The sequence below is a fragment of the Delphinus delphis genome, chromosome 14 (assembly GCF_949987515.2).
Source record: "Delphinus delphis chromosome 14, mDelDel1.2, whole genome shotgun sequence".
Taxonomy (NCBI): domain Eukaryota; kingdom Metazoa; phylum Chordata; class Mammalia; order Artiodactyla; family Delphinidae; genus Delphinus; species Delphinus delphis.
In genome coordinates this window covers 37,981,979-37,999,891 of record NC_082696.1, presented here as the reverse complement: position 1 = coordinate 37,999,891, position 17,913 = coordinate 37,981,979, and the positions used below count along the sequence as shown (strand labels likewise).

Below are 17,913 nucleotides of genomic sequence, written 5' to 3'. Positions count from 1 at the left end.
AATATTCACTTCCTAAGATGAAAAGTCTCATAGTTTTCTTCAGTGGTCAAGTTCTATTTAATTAGGTACTAAATTGACCTCAAGTAGCACATTTAGTTACCTGACCTCATTTTGACAATTCTAGATAGACTGTCTAGTGGAAGGTTTTCAAGACTTTCAGAATTACTATTTCTTCACTTTTCCTAAATAGTCCCTTCTAGCTATCCAAATTATATCTCTGTCAACCCCAGAGCAAATCATATTTATACATAAGGTGAGGCAACAGGCAGACAGTAAAGATGGGAGAAACAGACAAATAGGTAATATGAATTGTATGTTTTTCTTTTAGTACAAAGGCCAAAGCTGATAGGAAAAGAGATTAATGAGGCATATCAGATGGACTGCAGTCTCAATTTATAAAAATAAAAACTGTCTCATGTACTTAGGATGCAAATATCCTACTTGCCATGGAGTCATCCAATGAAATGTCTTTCATCTCTTCTTTGATTCCCTCTACCCACTCCCTTCACAACCTTTATGCTCCCAGAGTACCCAGTGTACACTTTATTGTCTGATTCTCAATACATTTGTTTATTTACAAGTCTGTGCTGGGATTTTTTGTTATTGTTGCTGTTTTTGTTTTTTTTATCCTCATTCGACTACAGCAACTTGAGAACAGAATCTGGAATGACAATACATATTTGGTAAAGGAAAATGAATAAAGGAGAAAATGAATGATTATATGAATGAATGAATAAATGAACGTTGCTAAATGCTACTCTGTTATACTGTTTCTAGAGTGTTTGAATATGAACAGAGCAAATCACAGTATTTTTAGTTCTTGGTAGAGTACAAAATAGTTTCAACAAAATATTAAAAATAATAAAATTTTACTTATTTATTTTTTGGTTTTCTATTTTTCAATTATTTATAGTTCCAGACCAAAGTATTCATTTTCTTCCTGTGAGACTCTTTACCAAGTTGTTTATGAGTACCAATCTTTCAATGAAAGTGAAACATTAACACTTTTATCCACGATTAGTGGGAAAAACTGAGCTGAAAGTTCAAAGATTTAGAAAGGTAGCTTCATTAGTTAAACAGCTCAATCAAAATATAACACTTGCAATATATTCTGAATCTACAGTTACCCTCAAGTGGAAAGACTATGAAATTACCCATTGTGGTATATACTTCAAGCTTAAAGAATTATGTCCCTACATATGTAACTTGAATAGGATTTTAGTGCCAGAAGAAACAAGAATTTACTGAGAACACTGAAACCCAAAGAAAATGAACAACTTGCTAAATTCACCTAAGTGACACATAAGTAGGATCCATGAGTGCGGATTCCCAATGTAGTGCTCTGCACAGCAGCATGTTGTCTTTCTGTCTGCATTTATTTTAGAGATAGCAAAGAAGGACAAGCAATGAACAAAATATATGATGAAATCTAGAATAATGTTAAACAATTTCAATTCAGTACAAATGTTATGTTGTTATATTATGCTTTAGAATTCTATAGTCAATGACATTCATAATAATTAAAAGAAAACAGATCTTAAGTGCAGTATCCTATATTATGGCGTAATGATATTTTTAATGGATGTTTTAATCCTTGTTTCATTTGAAGATGATTTGAAATACAAATTAACACATGTTTTCGACCATCAGTTATGTCAATTCAATTTTCAAAGTTACAATTAATTCAAATTAGGTCTCTGAGATGCTGTTCTCCAATGTCAAACATGTTTAACATTCTTTATCAAAATGGAGATGCCTATTCTCTAAGTGAGTTGAGTGACAGAAGTATAACAGTGGCTTATCTTATTAGAAATCAATTTTTCCATGACATATATTCAAAATATTATGTTTAAAATTTTAAGGACATAATTGAATAGAATTAAAAATGGATAATTTTTAAGAAAAATTACAAAATTTCAATAAAATTTTGAGTTAAAAATCTCAAGTTTTATTTATATCGCTAAGCATGCCCCTACCCCCATCACATGCTAACTTTCTGACTAATGAATAATGAGCTATTATTCACTTAATTTAATTGATCATTGCTACTAAAACAAAAGTATCAGTTCTAATAAGGTTGTTGTCTACCAACCAGGTCATTATAACATGTCATATCCCTAAATATGAGTACATTCAATATATCATAGCTCTCAAGTCAAAATTTAATACTTCAGGTTTTATATTTGGTTTTACTTTTCAGAGATCCAACACACTTTATTGATTTATTCAAAGACTGCAAATCAAGTCACAACAAATTATTGATCATTGGGACTGTGAGTAGCAAACAGAAAGTTGAGAAAATAAGAGAAAAGATGGCTCCCAAGACAAAATCATTACATTTACAAAATGCATTAAAATAACTTTCAAGTAGAATAACAAATTCACTTCTTAAGAGGTAGAAGGCTTGACATTTTTGTAAACTATCTAAACATGGAAAATAAATAATGTCTCCTTCCATCTCATATCTTTTATGGTTGTTTGACTTGAGGATTCTACCAAAGATGTTATTGACAGAGAATAGCTGGCACAGTCAATTGCTAACTCAATTCCTAAACTACTAGAATCTGTTGTTTTCATTCTCAATAACATCAGGACCTACCAACAACCTTAGAGATAAATCTACTCTATGTTCTCTTCCATCTCAATTTGCTGTCACTCTAACCACTAAGAATAAAATTCACCTAAAAATGTAATGATGGAATTGGATGATATTTTTTCAGGCCTTATGGCCAGCTTAATAGACACCCAGGAAATTTAAAAGTAAACCATAATCCAAGATTCCTCCAGTAATTCTGGTGAGAAGCCATCTGATCTCTTGAGTATGGAGTCACAGTCCACTCTGCTTACACTTTCTATACCAGATTCCCTTCACTGACAAACCAACAAAGGCAGCTAATAGTTAGCAGCAGATTGCCTGCTTTCTTTGGCAGTTGTATTGGCAAGATTTAGGAGTACATGTCAAATTTACACTATAATGGAAATAGAAATTGTGAGTTTGTTTTAAATTACAGAGTAGAGAAAAGGAAGGGAAAAAGAAAACCTAAGAAGCAGTGACCCCCCCTTTTCAAAAAATATTTATAATTCTCCCTATAGTGCTAGAGACAATAAGCATCTATCCGAACAAATTCTGCAACTTCCTCTAGGTTCAATTTCCTCATCTATGAGGTGGGAAACTTAAACCCACCTCCTAGGTTCTGGTGAGAATTCAGTGAATTCCATGTGCAGCACTTAGCACAGTGCCTGGTACACTGTTAACTCTCAGTAAGTGGTAAATCTTTTCTATCGTCAATGTTGTCATAACCATCTCTAATAGTCCCCCAAACTCTTTTAAGGTTAGACACAGAATAATGTCTGGATGACTTCCTGAGTTTTTCTTCAGTTCTAGGCAAGCCATGTTTTTCAAGGTTCATTGTGTATTTCCTTATCTTCAAATACAGGGAGGTACTTTTTAAAGCTATTGTATGGCATTTGAAAAACAGTGTTGCTTCTCTTTTATACAGAGATCTCATACATACAAAATAGAATCAGTATGATACCTTTCAACCACCCCCTATAGCTATTTCCACACCACACAGAACTTGGCAAAGGGACGGAATGCTGCCATTGTCCTATTCTTTATGTACACCTGTAGGAAAATTTCTTTCCTTTTTTCCCCCCATATTGTCTCTAACACATGAAAGTAGTCCATGGTTACAAGCATTTCAAAGAGATATGAAAAGCCTAAGGAAGAACCTAGAGTCAATTAATAAAGAATCTTCTGGTTTTGGAATTTACCTCAGGAAGAGAAAAAAGGGGTTGACATTTTGTTTTAGTGGAGAATTTTCTACTGGGTGCTTTAATAAAGATGATAAAACTCCGTATCTTTTCAACTACAGGCAGGTAACATAAGTTTAAATACTTCAATGCTTGTGCTTAATAGATAAAGGATAAAATGGAGACATGTTAATAATTATTATGTAATAGGCTTAAGACCACAATTAAATTCACAAATACATTCTCAACTGAATGACATATCTGGAAATCATCCAACTTCTCTTCCTGTTTTAAATTGTGTATAATTGATATTATTTTGTCATTTAAAAAAATACACACTGCTTATCCAGTGTCTGCCAGGAGGCTATTTATAATTTACACAAAAAATATTCCTCTGGGAAAAAATCATTATTAATGTAATCATTGTCATGAATAATAGAAAATGGAAAAGGTTTACATCTTATGTAACCTCATATAAGACAAGATTAAATCATCAGTTTGTTTTTCACCGGATGTTTCAATATGAGAGTGTTGGTGCTTTTTCTATGTCTATTTCTAAGAGATTCCAGTTGTTACAAACCTTGTCTACCAAACACGTGCTCATTACCTAAACAATGTGAGTGGTTGGAAAGAAAATGGTTTATAGGTGACAGTTTTTTCTTCAGGAGAGCACCATGTCAACCACAAAGCAGAAATATTGAATAAAAGAGAGTAGTGGGGATTTGAGAAATGTAATATAAATAATTAAGTGTGCATGACAAAGGACAGACACTAAAGTATAATGGGGTCTAATCTGGAAGGACACAGTGCGGTATAGATAACAACTACATGAGACATTACTTTGTTCAGTTCTTCTCCTGTATTTATTTCTCACTAGGTATTGTAAATAAAAAAAGTATACCTAATTATATCACTACCTTTTCCCTCTTGGGTTGAAAAAATTGACCACCTAAATAAGGATAAATACTAAACTCATCGTAAACAACTAATAATAACAATCAGAATAAAGCTGAAGATAAACATTGATGAAATACTAGGACCTCACCTTTATCAAGCCTGTTCCAGCCTCTGCGGCTCTTTCTCCTCTAGGTGTTTATAAGTGAGTATAATCTGCATCATATCGTTTAGTCTTTTTTTTTTTTTTGGTTTAGTCTTTAATTAGTACCTTCTTCCACTTTTCTCCCCAAGCTTCTTTACACTGTTCATTGTTTTATTTGTAATAACTTCTGACTAGATCGTTACCTCCTTCTACTTTGAAACTCATGTTACGACCACCAGCAATGAGTACATACGAGGGGTTCAGTAACTGCTGGGAGACTGACAGGACGACTTTCAGCATATCAACTTGGATGCTGAGGAGGAGATAAAGAGGCAAAACATATTATCTTCAAATGTGGAATAATTATTACTACTATGTGGGAATAAACAGTATTAGTGCCTCAACATAGAATATTTTAGAAAACCAAAACATAAAATACATTAGGCTAGAATAGCAGTCATAGAACTGATCAAAAAATCCTGAGTGACTGGTTGAACAGTCTTCAGCCTATAACGTTAATGTTAATATTGCAAAATTCATTATTGTCTTCATCTTGCACAAACATCCTATACGGGAATAAAAGCTATGGACAAGGAATATTTGTTTACCAAATTAGGTCTCTCTGAAAGTAGCTATATCAAACTACTTAGTTTATAATTAGTTATATCAAAATAGGCATGGGGCATACTTATTTCTATGTTTAAAATAGGGCTGCTTTTAAAACTAAAAAATAAAATAAGACTTGCTTAAGAAAAGGGTTAAGAGCTATGCATTTAGTTGAATGGTTAGAAAGCCCTAAATTCCTTATTCTTTATCTTCTGGGCCACCCAAATGAACCTTAGAATAGCACTAGGGGAATATATTTACATAATCACTAGAATGCTTTTTTAATCTGCGCTCTTGCATATAAACGACAGATAAGATTATTAAAAGACATGACACATTAATAAATAACACCTAATTAGTTTGATAATTCTTTGATTAAGCCCTAATTTTCCTTGCTTCTCATTCAGCAATTCAAATTACTCTGTATTATTTGTTCCTTTTCAGACTATTTTAGAACAAGCTTTGAATAGTCCCGGTAGGCTACCTGAGAAGGAATTTATTCTTATCTGACAGCAGGTCCATGCCATTAATAGTGACAAGGCCAGACCAAAACGACACTGTAATGCAAGTTCCCTCACAGCAAAGACATTCCTCTAGAATCTGACACCTCTTTCAAAAGGGCTGGAGACAAATTCTGAGAAAGCAAGAAAAATGAAATGTTAGGTCTTCAGTTTGTTCTCCTTACATGTACAAAGAGAAAGTAAAGTGATATGAACATTATACTGTGGGGAGAGAATTCTTCTTATTTACTGGCCTTCTCCCCAAACCTAATGCCCTTTATCACAATGAAGCTGACTGAGAGAGTAGTAGCAGCATCAGAGAAATCATGGCCACTCAGAAGTGCTTGTATCTATTTCTGCACATTCTAGCTATTTATAATGACTAGAATGTTTAATGGATTGATTGAGACAACTATGAAAACTGGATACATTTATCTTAAATAGATTCCCCATACTTCAAATAATCAGAAGGCACCTTTCATGGGGCCAAGTCCAGGAACTATGCACGCCTATAATGAAGGGTAGGCTCTCTCTCTTTTTTTCTCACTTCTGTGTAATTCTATATGCTGCCTGCAGTTTACTGACACACACAGCAAACCCAGCTTTGTTAATTCTGAGCCTTCGTCTCTAGAGATACTACCAATAACTCCTTTAAGAATCTTTACACAAGGCCTATTTGCAATGCTTAGAAACCTGTCATCTTTCTAAATAACAAGATTATTTCTAGGAATGAATAAAGAGGGCTGCTCTGGGATGATCATCAGTAATTTTTTTTAGTGACATAAATATTATACATCATGAATTCAATTCAATAAACATAGCATGTATCTGGCAAGGTATGAGGCAACAAGGATTTCAAGGAAAATGTTTCTTGAAGGTGTATATAGGGCAGTAAAGGAAGACTTGCTAGGGAGAGGATGATAATAATATACGATAAATCGGAAAGATAATAAGAAGTGGTGGGTAGAAAACCGTAATTTTGCTGTATTTGAGCACCACTGCTACCACTATACATCTAAATAGTACGTATTATAGTCAGGTAGTGTTCTAAGTATATGTGTCTATGCATGAATTATTCCATTATTACCCTATAAAGTAATATCTATTATCCTATTTTAAAGGAGAAGTAGGCATCACGCATACTTGTTCACTGCTATATCTACAGACTCTAACGTGGTTCGTAGAACTCATCTAGATGACACTTAAACCAAACTCATTAATGCATATAATGCAGGATTTTTTCATATGAACCTCAATATAACACTATAAATTATGTATTATTACCCACATTATATAGATAGTAGAACCAAGGATAGAAGACATCAGATGACTAGAATGGGCAAAATTGGTGCAGTATGCTGTTGATGTGGTTCTAAAAAACTAAGCACTTGGAAAGCTTTGGCCTTTCCGTGCACTTCGACCATCTGCTCATGTATTCTGCAACAATCCCATTATCCACCTCATTTGACAGGGGAGGAAATGGAGACTTAAAGAGATTGATTAACTTGACTAAAGTTATAATTTCAAGCAAGTGTCAGGGCCTAGATTTGAAACCATGCAGTCTGGCTCTGGAGTCTGTATGCCTAACCACCTGTTCTCACTGCCTGTAATGTTCACGCATTAAATGGCTACTTCTGAAGAACCAAAATAAAACAATGCAAAACAACAGAAATCAGCCAAAGAAGAAAAGGAAGCAATTACTGTCTGTTAGGTTATAAACAGGTCTGGTTCTAGCACTTTCCTTCATACACTGTGGTTTTGACCAACAGTCACACATATTTCAGTTTTCTTATTTATATCTAGACCTCATTTAAGTTTCTACCTCTTGCGTGAACTTAAATTGTCAAGATAGTTTGCAGTATTTTGAGTTGCAATATTAATTTCTTAAGTCACTTACACACAGTTCCCATCACCACCCCCATGAAAAAATGGCTTGTGAGGGCTTCCCTGGTGGCGCAGTGGTTGAGAGTCTGCCTGCCGATGCAGGGGACACGGGTTCGTTCCCCGGTCTGGGAGGATCCCACATGTCGCGGAGCGGCTCCGTGAGCCATGGCCATTGAGCCTGCGCGTCCGGAGCCTGCGCTCCGCAACGGGAGAGGCCACAACAGTGAGAGGCCCGCATACCGCAAAAAAAAAAAAAAAAAAAAAAAAAAAAAATGGCTTGTGAAATATGCCCCAACTTCCTTCCAAACCATGTTTCAGACTCAACACTTTAGCACTATTGCACAAATTTTCTTGTTTTCAATACCTTAAGCAGAGGGCTGCCTGATCACACTCTCTCAAATACTGGTTTTGTGTCATTGTTCTACTTTAAATCTTTCAAAGATTCTCTTCCATGCCAGATATCAGCCGTGCCTGATTGACCAAGTGTCTGTAATCTGTCACCACAAACATCACTTTTTATGCCCCAATGGTTTCTAATCTTAATTTATCCCCTATCCAGTCTGATATCATCATTGTCATATAAACATATCAATTTCACATGCCCTATGTCCTCATTCATTTTCTCTTTCATTCATACACAAAGCAAGCCCTATGTATTCTTCAGCAGTTAGTCAAATAATATCCATTTTTCAAGTTCTAGATGCACATTATCTCTCCTGACACCAGAAATCATGGATGTCTCTCCTCTGAAACTTGTAACATTTAGTGCCTGTATTATGCAATCTCTCAAGTTTAAACTTTTTTCTACTAATTAGTTCCTTTCTTCTCTTTCATCCACACCACTTGTTAAAAGAGAGATCATCTTTAGTATTCTTATGTCCTTTATTGTGCTCAGTTTGGGACTGCTGAGCACGCAGAAGATACTCAGTGCTTGTACTTTGCCTTATTTCACTCTGTCTCCAGGCAACCTCATCTCCACCACTGACCTCTCCCCGAAGCTCCACACTTGATTCTCTAACTGCCTACTTCAGAGCTTTCTGTGAGAATTAAATGAATAAAGTATGTGAAAGTATACAGAATGAACCTTAGTATTTAGCAGATGCTTATCAAATGACATCTGGATTGGAATTTTCACTTATTCCCCTTTTGCAACTGAATACCACATGTGACTTTAAGAATAAGTGAGGGCTTCCCTGGTGGCGCAGTGGTTGGGAGTCCGCCTGCCGATGCGGGGGACGCAGGTTCGTGCCTGGGTCCGGGGGGATCCCACATGCCGTGGAGCGGCTGGGCCCGTGAGCCATGGCGCTAAGCCTGCGCGTCCGGAGCCTGTGCTCCGCAACGGGAGAGGCCACAACAGTGAGAGGCCCGCGTACCGCAAAAAAAAAAGAATAAGTGAATTCAGTCTCCTACTTCTCCAGCTCTGCCCACTCTAGAGGGCACTCTCTTCCTTTACTTCCTATTTAGGGCATCTTTTTGGGTTTTCAGGCCAACAATCTCTGAATAAGCTTTTACTTTACTTTTCTATGGTATCAATATTAATAAATCCCATATGTCTACTTTTGTGATATTTCTAAAATCAACTTAGTTACCTTCATACTACCTCCCAAGGTCAAGCTTTACTTCCTCTCCTCGGACTTACCCTAATTGGTCCTTCCTATTTCATTCTCTGAACCATCTTGCACAACATTTCCAATCTTGTTTCTCTTTCTAGGTCCCTAAGTGCCAATCAGAGTGAACCACTGACAGTTCCCTAAGTCTTGGAAGCTGAGAGATTTCATCTTAATCCTGAGGGCCTTAGAATTAGGCAGACCTGGGTTTAAATTCTTTGTCCACACAGTGTATGACCTGGACAAAACACTTGAACTCTCTGCCTCAGTTCTCTCATCTGTAAAACAAGGATGATAACACACAACTCTCAAAGTTTTATAAGGATTAAATAAGATTTAGCAAAAAGTAAATACTCAAGAATTGACAATCACAAAACAACATTTCAATATATTGTGATTCTGTGCCTTAATTATTATCGCTTTAGCCTTAAATGTCTTTATCCTTAACTTGATATAGGCATATCCTACCAATTTCTCAAGGTCCATTTCAATTTTTACCTCTTCCACAAGATTTTCTCTGAACTTTCACACTAGGAGCACTATCATTTTGCAGTAAATTTCCATAGTAAAAGAGAAAGCAAAAAAATTTGGGGAAGGACATGTACATACATTATCATTTTAAGAATCTTAAGAAATGAATTTTACAAAGAAATTCTCCAGACTAAAGACCCAAAACAAAACTCCACAGCAAAGTATTTAAATCCTGGCTTGTGTGGCCCCCACCTTTACATTCTCTCCATTGGGTCCCAGTGTACTATCTGGGTCCACTGAAGCCAATCTTAGTTTTTTTGTTTCTTTTTTGAGCTATTCTCACTATTTGTAGATACTAATATTCCTTGTCTTATTTTTTCTTATAGAGCTTCCAAAGAAGATCTATAATTAATTATTTTTAAACAATAATTAAAATTAATTAATTTTTTATTTTATTTTATTTTTTTAAGAAGATGTTGGGGGTAGGAGTTTATTAATTAATTTATTTATTTTTGCTGTGTTGGGTCTTCGTTTCTGTGTGAGGGCTTTCTCTAGCTGTGGCAAGCGGGGGCCACTCTGCATCGCGGTGCGCGGGCCTCTCACTATTGCAGCCTCTCTTGTTGCAGAGCACAGGCTCCAGACGTGCAGGCTCAGTAGTTGTGGCTCATGGGCCTAGTTGCTCCACGGCACGTGGGATCCTCCCAGACCAGGGCACGAACCCATGTCCCTGCATTACCAGGCAGATTCTCAACCACTGCGCCACCAGGGAAGCCCTAAAATTAATAATTTTTAAACAATAAAACTCATTCTATCTTGTAATTATCATGTAGCACCATTGGACAGTTTAAAAATCACACATTATGGGATACTCATGATCTTATTTTTCTCATATCTTGAACATTTTCTATTTCATCAACTAAGGAATTATTTCATCATTACTCGTCAATTATTCCCAACAATGCTAAGGAGAAAAAATTTAAGAAAATAGAATAATGATGGAATTGTCCAGAAGGATGATGTAGTTGGAAGATAAATCATCATTATCTCATCATTCAGTTTTTTCATTGTGTTGACTAAAGTTTTGCATCATCATTCAAGACGGTATAAAAGCCTGGAGACATTTTTATGGTCTACTTTTAGTTTCATTTAATACAGTTTAGAATTTAGAGTTTTTATTTTCCATCCATTACTGCAAAGAGAAGAATATTGACACACAAAGCTTTTTATTGGGTGAATCAGAAGATGAATGCAAAAAGACAGACAGCAATACACTAAACCTTAATGATTAGGGTGAAATTGAAATTGACTGTTCAAGTGAAATTTTAAACTATGAATCTTCACATGACAATGAATTTTCTCAAACCCAACAATCAATGAGTGAACAATATATTTCAAAGGACAAAAAGGGAATATGGTATTCTCATCTGGTTAGTTCTTCAACTGGGACTTTATCATGCAATATTTTGTGGCAAGAACATGAAACATCTCATTTCGTTAAAAGGTTATGTTATAGTACTCATTCATCTTTTATAAAATCTGAGTGCCAAAATTTATGTTTTTTAAGTGTACAAATGCTAAGGAAGTCAGAAGGATTAATAATGTATAAATTTTTCAATTATTGGATTTATCATTCCAATTAATGTTTATAAATCTAATAATAAAAATGTTTTAGAATTATGGAATCAAGATGACATCTTCTTTTCAACAAAATTATGAGCCATCAAAAATTTCAAAAATTCAGCTGTTGCATTTTGGTGATGCAAGTTCTGAAAGAATTTGAAGTAATAGCATCCTAGAGTCTATTAAAGATGTGTTTGAAATCTGGAACTGGTATCTACAAGGTGGATAAATTGTAGGTTTATGCATGATAGTTGACGAGTGGCTTTAGTTCCTTTTGGAAGATGTTTCCAATTCGGAGTGTACACACCTTCAAAACCAGGTAATTGATCAAATAAACATTTAACTTTGCTATGTTTAAATTTTTATCACAATTTTCACCATTCCTTTAATCTTACTTCTGTGAACAATCTTTAAATGATTTAAACTATTAAAAACATTAAGAGGTCCAAATGATAAGTGGAGATAACTATTTGTTGTAGTATCCTGAGATTAGCTTGTACATTTTCTGAACCTCTATTGCATACCTATCAAGTTTTCCTTAGTTATAAAATTATTTGTACTATGTCTTATCTCTTTTCTGGATTATCAGCTTATAGAGAGGATTCAACAAATGCTTACTGAGTAAACATCAAAACTCCCAAAGCTTTTGTTCTGTGAAAATAATTAGATGTTTGGAACTAAAGTGAGTATGTTTTTTAGTAGCAGGATTTTTTGGAGAAGAGCAGAGCAAGGCTAAATTTTACCTACTCTTCTCCAATACAGCCAATTGAGCTCTGAAATACACTACATTAAACCATTGAATAACAGTGACTATAACACAATTACATTTGACCTCTTCTCAGCAGGATCAAACCAAAAATGCAGTTAAGCACCACTGAAGTTCAAGAAAAGGATCTTAATAAAATGAGAGTACTAACTTATTCCTTGAGGCTCTTTCTAGCTATGGACTTAAAACCCATAGAATTGGAATGTGGGCTGCCAAAGAATACCTTATTATAGTCAGAAAAGATTTTGATAGGTGAATACCTTCAATTTTAAGAGAATAAATGACACAGAAAGTAGAATAAATTACCTTGACATAAATTCTTGGCTCAAGTAAAAGTCAGACAGTAGCTGGAATTTCAATAGTTGGATAATTTTTAAGGGATAAACTTTAGCTTGTATTGAACTTTAATCATAATGGCTACAGAGATGAAAAGCTGAAAAAAAGTGTTAAAATTACTAAGCGAAAGCACACTAGCCCTGGTCCTTGTACTGGACATTTAAATTGATTTCTTTATCTATAGTAAGTATAAAGGGGTCTGTGAGCCATGTGATTTCTTACTCATAGAAATGTGTCTCTTGTTTAATTTGGTTGACTCTGTCCGGTAATGCATGCAATTTATTTGGCCCAAGTGGAAGCTGATGAAGAGGGAGTATGAAAATGCCTAGCAAAATCATGATGTCTCTTTTTAAGAGTCTACCTAAATGAATGAAACTATCAGTAAGCTGTCGCTTAAGAAAAATGTGCTTAGCCACAAAGTATGGAAAAGGAAATTGGAGTTACTGGAAAGTTGATAAAGATTAATAAATCTAAAGGCTTCTATCTTGACCATCTGTACTATAAATTTATAAAAATAAACAAAAAGACAAAAGACACTGTAAATTGAGTCTCAGAGTTGCCACCAAAGTCTGCTTTGACCAGTTTTAATAGTTCTCTTATAAGACTATTAATTTGTGAAGATGTATGCACCCCTATGTTCACTGCAGCACTATTTACAACAGCCAAGATATGAAAGCAACCTAAGTATCCATCAATAGATGAATGGATAAAGAAGATGTGGTGTATATATATATATTTTTTTTTTTTTTCAATGGAATATTACCCAGACATAAAAAAAAGTATGAGATCTTTCCATGTGAGGCAACATGGATGGACCTGGAGGTTATCATACTAAGTGAAATAAATCAGAAAGAGAAAAACAAATACCACATGATTTCACTTATATGTGGAATATAAAAAACAAAACAAATGAACAAACAAAATAAAACAGAAACAAACTCATAGATACAGAGAACAAACTGGTGGTTGCCAGAGAGGAGGGGTTTGGGGGATGGACGAAATAGGTGAAGGAGATTAAGAGGTACAAATTTCCAGCCATAAAATAAGCAAGTCATGGGGATGTAATGTACACACAGGGAATATAGTCAAAAGTGTTGCAAAAACTTTGTATGGTGATGGATGCTAACTGGACTTATTGTGGTGATCATTTCATAATGTATAAAAATACTCTCAAACTCTAAGGTGCACACCTGAAACTAATATAATAATATTGTGGGTTAATCATAACTCAATAGAAATTGAAAAATAAAAAATAAATTAAAAGAAAGAAAATGACAACTAGACACTTTAGCCCTAGAGGAAAAGTGGGGGTCATCAGCTTCAGGACAGCCCCCATGTGAAGACGGGATCTGTCTCTTTCTCCTTCTCTCTCAGTCTCTCCCTCTCTTCCTCTTCCCCTCCCTCCTCCCTAAAGTAGGTTAGGGGCTATTCAAAATGCATCCTATTACATTGAACATCTACACATTCAGGAGATCTAATGGTGGGGTTGTTAGTTATTGAAGGGCAGCAGAGAAAGTATTTCTTGAAGGAGCTCTTCAATGTCCATAATATCCCTAAAATTACACATTGTAGACATATGTCTACTCCAGTTGCTCATAGTTTTGGCCTTAGTAGCATACACTAATTTTCCAGGTTTAAACAGAATTTTCTTAATTTTTCAACTTAATATAGAGTGTGTCACTATAAGAGAATTTTAACTAGATACAACAAAATGATCTGATCCCTATAGTTCATTCTGCCTAATTAAGATGGTCCCTGTAATTGAGGTGGGGATTGTTTCTGGCCATAGAATACTGCATATTTACTGTAGAGAAAGAGCAATTCAGTTCATCTTCAGATAGCTAAAAAATTTTAAGACAATATTAGTCAGAAGTATTTTATTTGATGAGATAAAAAAGCAACATGTGAGGGCTTCCCTGGTGGCGCAGTGGTTAAGAATCCGCCTGCCAATGCAGGGGACACGGGTTCGAGCCCTGGCCTGGGAAGATCCCACATGCCGCGGAGCAACTAGGCCCGTCAGCCACAACTACTGAGCCTGCGCGTCTGGAGCCTGTGCTCCGCAACAAGGCCGCGATAGTGAGCGGCCCCCGCTCACCGCAACTGGAGAAAGCCCTCACACAGAAACGAAGACCCAACGCAGCCAAAAATAAATAAATTAATTAATTAATTTTTTAAAAAAGCGACATGTGAGACATCATGGCATTAGCACATTTAACAAGGTTTTTCAAATCTGAACTGTAATTTGGGCTACTTTTGAGGGTGGGACAATATTATCCAAAAAAAAGGAAACTTCATCCCAGAGGGTAAAATCAAGTTGTAGTTTAAAAACTCATTACCAATAATTAATAATGAACTCTAACTAAATAATAACAGGTATTCCACTAATCCCAAACAGAAGCAGATGGCAGCACAAATGTTTTATAAATACTGGATACATGCAGAGCAATAAACTTGGCAGGAGTTGTTTTATTCTGTAATTGTCAGTCAAAGTCTATCACTTGCATTTTCTCTAAATTAACATGCCCAGATTAAATCTTGTTTCTGATTCCTTATTTTCCAAAATGCAAGCCATATTTAGTGCTTTCTCACTTCATCTTATGTATTGTCTCACCAACAAAAATAATATTATTAATTTTCCTTCTGTACACTTATGAAGCTTTATCTAATTTTTTATATGAAACAATGGGCATACCATACAGGTTTCCATTCTCTAACTTCTTCCATTCCACCCTCCCAGATAAGATATACCGATTTACACATTCTTTTTCTTTGTTTTTTGCATCTTAATGATTACATATTCTTTAATTTCTTATACATTATGGCAACAAACCTTCAAAATCATGAATGTAGGTAGATGAAATAAATTATGAAGGCAACTAGAAAGTCAATAAATGGTATCAAGAAATCTAAAACCATGGCACTTGGGAATTATTTTCAAGAGTTTGAATATTACATAGTGCTAGAGATTTGAACTCATGACTGTTTAAAGAATGTTTACATATGACTTTAGAAGAGAACTTTCTGTATGGCTAGTAGTGTGGAGGCTCAGAACAGACCTCCCCAAGATGTGCCCCTTTGACATGTGGATTATTTTGAGCTAGGGCAACAGAGATCCTATAGGCTCAAGAGGAAACTACTGCCCCTCCCTTAACAACCTATAGGGATTTAAATTGGGATTTTTTCCCCAGAAAAAGAGTTATTTATAGGAGATCATTTTTATCTAAGTGTCCTTATCTGTATGGTAGGACAAACATCTAATTACCTAATACCTGCTTTTCTTTTTATTGTGCTGTGAATTACCCTCCTGTCCTTGAGAGCCCCAGGCCCCTATCCCATTCCCTAGCTCAGGATGGCAATATATTGCTCATTTTACCTTTCTGTGAACTCTCTGGTATGTGAGGTCTCTGAGCCTCTTGTGTGAGTGTGTGTGGCAGGGCAGGTAATTCCTGTATGTATGAAATTAAATTTGATGTTTCCCTGTTAATTTGTCTCATGTCAATTTAATTTTTAGAACCTAGAAGACTAGAGGGAAGTTTTCTTCTTCCCAGTTGGTTTAGTTGGTAACATAAACTTCCCTTGCTGGACTCTGCTTGCTCCAAGGCTGCTGCAGCTGAGAGATCCTGAAACATCTAACAAATGGTAAGACTCTTTTTAAAAAAAAAAAAAAATTAATTAGCAGGAGAAAATATTTGTAGAGCTAGTTCCTTGTACTTGGTGACCAGTAAATTTGGCAGAGAACTCTTGACTTTATTGATCCATTTCCTCCCAAAGACGGGTGCTGTTTTAATTTGTATCTGTCTCCTTTTGTCTTGTTCTCGGTCCTGAGAGCTCATTTGGCTTTATGACCAGTGAGAATAGTCTCTCTGGGTTCTGCCATCTATCAATATAAGGTGGATGTGCCTACATGCATTTGCCAGTCAGTCAAACAGACTAGGATTTAGAGCAGCTGTAGCCAGTTGGTCCTAAGTACAGGTATCAACCTTGGCTTTGACTAGCATCTCTTTGTCCAGGCATGCCACTTCTCAGGGGAGCTTATCATAAGGGTCCCAGTCCATAAGGAGCCATTTTCATCTCAACCTTTGTTGCTTTGTTAGTGCAGGCACTACATCATCCTTACTGCCTGTGCAACAAAGATCTTTGCTTTCTTAGATGATTTTTGGGAGTGAACTTTTTGGATCTTATGAGGGCTGCATCTCTTTGCACTCTCCTTTGGGGACACCTCTTGCATCTATGGTTAAACCATAGAAAGACTTATTGGTTTCAATCACTATTAAGATACTACTTGCCAATTATGGGTCCTCTGAATTGGAAAAACTTCTAAATTGGTAAATTTTTAGAGAGCTGTCATCATAAACAGATGTTTTATTGGTACCTATGGGAAGACCAAATTAAAAAGTGAATACAAAGAAATATAATGGCTAGCCTTAAGAACTACCCTAATTAAAAAAAAAAAAGTCTCAAGAAGCCGTCTCAGCTTTCCCTCATGGATCTTACAGATGCTAATAAAAATATTATGTTAATTAACAAGATAATGAAAAGAGGTTGAGGGGAGAGTCAGGGGACTCTTCCCAACAAGGTGAAATTTTTTAAAGAGTTATTAAGAAATAAAGTAAATAAAGCAAGTATTGAAAGAGATGGAACAAAGAGAAATCAGAAAGAGAAGAGTCACAGGACTCATCCCTGCAGCGTGGAAATCTTTAGATAGTTATTAAAACTGAGATTGAGGCAGGAAAGATAGGACTGGGCCCAAGGACAGGCTCCTCATGTTAGAGAAGGCAGATAGCTACATGTGAACAGAGAAAGGGGGACATGGGCCAAATGGCAGGAAACCCTACATCTTGTAAATAATAAACAGTGGGGGTCCTTGAGCAGACAAAGAAAAGCAGGAACCTTCAGACTGACAGGAAACCACACATTTTGGGGTGATAAGTGTCCTGGAGGCACACAAAGAAATGTGGGAAAAGGCGGGACTCTCTGGCATCCCAAGGTAACCTTTTGCTTAGTATGTTCTCATCACAATAAAATTAGCCTTGCCGATAAGAAGTTCCCATCATGCACCAATGCCATAACACGCCCCACCAAGATTAAATAAGGAAAAAAATCCCTCCTCCCCTCAGGAATGAAAATCAGGGAATAAGACCCCAAAACCCTCCCTCCCCAATGAATATTCTGCCCCTTCATTTCTACACCCCACATAACCGGCTTGCCAAAAGCAGCTCAGAGAAGCTACTCATCTGATACTGCCAGCTCTCCCTTTGAGAGCATCTTAAGCATCCTACCACTTAAATAAAGCCTTGCTTTGTTTTCTTGACCTCCCTGTCACCTCTGAAT

The 17,913-nt window shown here is 35.9% G+C and overlaps 1 protein-coding gene across 1 annotated transcript in view; it reads right to left on the bottom strand.

Annotated features, from left to right (window-relative positions):
* TRDN (triadin) overlaps positions 1–17,913 on the bottom strand; it is a 380,477-nt gene that overhangs the window by 215,457 nt on the left and 147,107 nt on the right. The gene's annotated exons all lie outside the window — the stretch shown is intronic.